The sequence below is a fragment of the Echinops telfairi genome, unplaced genomic scaffold, assembly GCF_000313985.2.
Source record: "Echinops telfairi isolate 266 unplaced genomic scaffold, ASM31398v2 ScPeMD7_7469;HRSCAF=8507_1, whole genome shotgun sequence".
NCBI classification, from domain to species: domain Eukaryota; kingdom Metazoa; phylum Chordata; class Mammalia; order Afrosoricida; family Tenrecidae; genus Echinops; species Echinops telfairi.
The window spans coordinates 5772521-5775666 of NW_022111373.1; the positions used below are offsets into that span (position 1 = coordinate 5772521).

At 43.5% G+C, this 3146-nt stretch overlaps 1 pseudogene; it reads right to left on the reverse strand.

Moving 5' to 3' along the window:
- LOC101664069 overlaps positions 1 to 2002 on the reverse strand; it is a 104843-nt pseudogene extending 102841 nt beyond the window's left edge.
- Positions 2003 to 3146: the final 1144 nt, after the last annotated feature.

Genomic DNA, 3146 nt, shown 5'->3' on the forward strand with positions numbered 1-3146 from the left:
TCTGACACCAAATGGTCAACAATTACTTTAAAGTGAAACAGAGAGCATAAAGGGCAGGGAAACTAGATGAAGGGAAATGGAACAACCAGACTGGCAATATTGAGGATGTTCTTGCAATGTGAGAATATAACCAATGTCACTGAATAATGTGTGCAGAAACCATCTACTGGGAACCTAAGCTGTTGTATAAACGCTTACCAAAAGCATAATAGAATATTATTTAAAAAGAAAAGAAACATTACAGATGCAAATAGAAAAATCAGAAAGACACACAAGAAATTGTTAGTCTGGGCTCCTACTTAACTCCAGCCCCAATTCAAGAACAGTTAGTTCTGACAACGTGGCCTTGCTTGATACTCACCTTCAGGAAATGATCACTGAAGATGGTGTCTGGCTATCATCGGAATAGTGTCTGGGTTCCTAAAGGCCAACAACCAGCCGTCTAAGTGAAGAGTCACCTAAGTCCACACGGAAGAAGCACACCAGCTTGCTTGAGCCAAAGATGACAATAACAAAATTCAAATATGACGAAGGGAAAAATATCAGAGCTAAATTATAAGCACCCAATTGGTAGAAGGCTATGGAGGACAATGGGACCCCAAAATCCAAATGCAGAGTAGCTAGTCAGATTAAGCCTCTGGCTGATACCCTCTAGCCACAGGCAAGGGTCTTGAAGACCCTCTAGTCACAGGCAAGGGTCTCGGATAGCTTTACTCTCAGATCGAGATCATTGTCATCTTGACTATGCTGGGTCAAACTTGATCTCCCTCTTGACCCAACCTGAATTTGTTCTAGGTGGAAGTACTTCTTGCTCGTCCCCTGACAAAATTTCTTCCCTGGCTTTTAAAATAGTGATGGTGGTCTTTTCTTTCTTACTCATTATTTGTATTTTTATCGTTATATTATTATTATTTTATCCTTACCACTTTGTTTTGATTTTGGTTTCTATTGTTCCTGTTGGGTTTCCCTGTTGTGAAGCACAACAGGAGTAGATGCAGAGAGATGACAACTGATGCAAGGGTTGATAGGGGAGGTGGGGGTTGGGGGTGGGAGAAAGGGAGGGTGAGGGGATTTGGGGAACAGATAATGTGTGTGGGAGGGGAGGGAGCACTAAAACTGATTGTGATTACACAACTCATTCTAAAGGTGATTTAACCATTAAAAAAAGAATAAAATGTTCTAAAATTGATTGTGGTAACGATTGTATAATTCTTTGTGATATGATTGAACTATTGAATTGTATGATATGTGGATGATGTGCCAATAAAACTATAAAAAAAAAAGAAATTGTCAGTAGTTTCCTGTGGGGGTAGGGGCATGTGAAGGTATAGGCATTCACTTTGTATTTCGTATCATTTTGTATTCTTTTAATTTTCAGCAATCCACAGGTTTATTTATTTTGAAAGAATTTTCATGGAAGTTGTCTAGGGAAAGTGGATAACTGTTTTCTTTTAAAAATACTTTACTAGATAAAAATGGTATTCACTGCATAATTACTTATTAAGCTGTATGTGTGGCTGTTTGGGACTTTTGGGGACTATGTACTATATCCTGCCACAAGTTTTTTAACAACCAGACACAGGTGATTGTTAAGTGTTAAACATTTTGAAAGAGAAAGCATATGAAACGGAGGAAACTAGAGCTTGGCATATTGCCCCTCACCAGCTGTAGCAGCCAGAGGGGGTTATGTTCTGTATCTCGGGTGGGTTCCTTGGCTCCTGCTTCCTAGCGCTGAAAGAATTCATTCAGCAGAAGCACTTTTATAAATCCAAATAACTTTGATGAGGTCAAGGGACGTTTTGGGTAATACAGTCTCAGAGAGTGCACGCTCTCTCTGGAAAGGGTGACAGAGTTCACGACTGAAGATGGCCACTTCAGGGGAGCGCACAGACCCACGTGGGAGGAGGACCCGACCCAGAGCGAGGAACAAGAGGGCGACTACCCTTGGCCCCAGCTTTTTATCCCTCCTACCCTCCTTGAGGGGGTTGAAGGCATTGGCCATTCTTAGTGGCTGAGTTCAGGCACCCATGTGACGTGATGTCGCTGGTGCCCAGTGTCCGTGCCCTGCTAGGTGTCTAATGTGTGCCTGATTTCTTTTTCAACCCCTCTGTTGTGGCATGGCCGGCTAATTTTTGTTTAGCGTAAGCATTCGGTGAAGACCACCCTGCTTACCCCTAATCTTCCTATCTATCAGTTACACAACCCGTTACCTACCCTCAGGAAAGGTAATAAGGTTCCAGATCCACCCAAACACCAAAAGGTTCCGGGTCCCTTTTCCATCCACTTTGTGTCAGGAGCTGCTCAGGTGAAGGGGCTCTGCCGCCTCCCTCATCCAGCCCTCCCCCCTCCCAGGCTCCGTTAGGGCAGAGCAGAGAGCTCTCAATGGAGAAGGGTGAACCTCCCCTTCCCTCCACCCCACAGCTTGAGAAGCATCCTGCCCTCCCTGGCTTGCAGCTTGCAGCTGAAAGGAGAGAATCACTGCCAAACCACGACTTGCATAATAATGCACGACGGAGAAAGGTACACAAAATTTTGGTCAATGAATGCCTGCTTCCTCCTGACTTGCATGATGGTCCAGATAGGCTCTGACTTTTGTGCTTTCAGGTGGATCATCCGCTTATCTCTCTCAATCTCCACTCACCAATCTCTCTTGGCCTCAATTGCAGTCATGCTAATTCTGAGGCCAGGCATCAACTGCTCCAGAGGGATTTGGGGGAAGTAGATTGCCTGAGAAGCCTCTGGGTGGGTTCAAACTGCTAACCTTTCAGCTAGGAGTACTTAACATTTACAACGCCCAAACCTACACCAATCCCACTGACCAGTCTTTCTCTGCACCCCCCACCCCGACCCAACACTTTTATTTGCATATAATTCACATATCATACAATTCAATAGTTCAGTCACACAAATAGATATATATTTCAGTCACATCAGGAGACTTGTACAGACATAACCACAATCAATTTTAGAGCACTTTATCAGTCTTGTACTCATTGTTATTAGCCCCCCCCTGCCCCCCAATCCCCCTGCTGTACCCCCAAGGAACCAGTCATCCTATAGATTTACTAATCATGGATTTTATATACAAAAAGACATTAAAACAAAAGCAAGCAAAAAACTAACAACAATAACAAAGCAAAACAGAT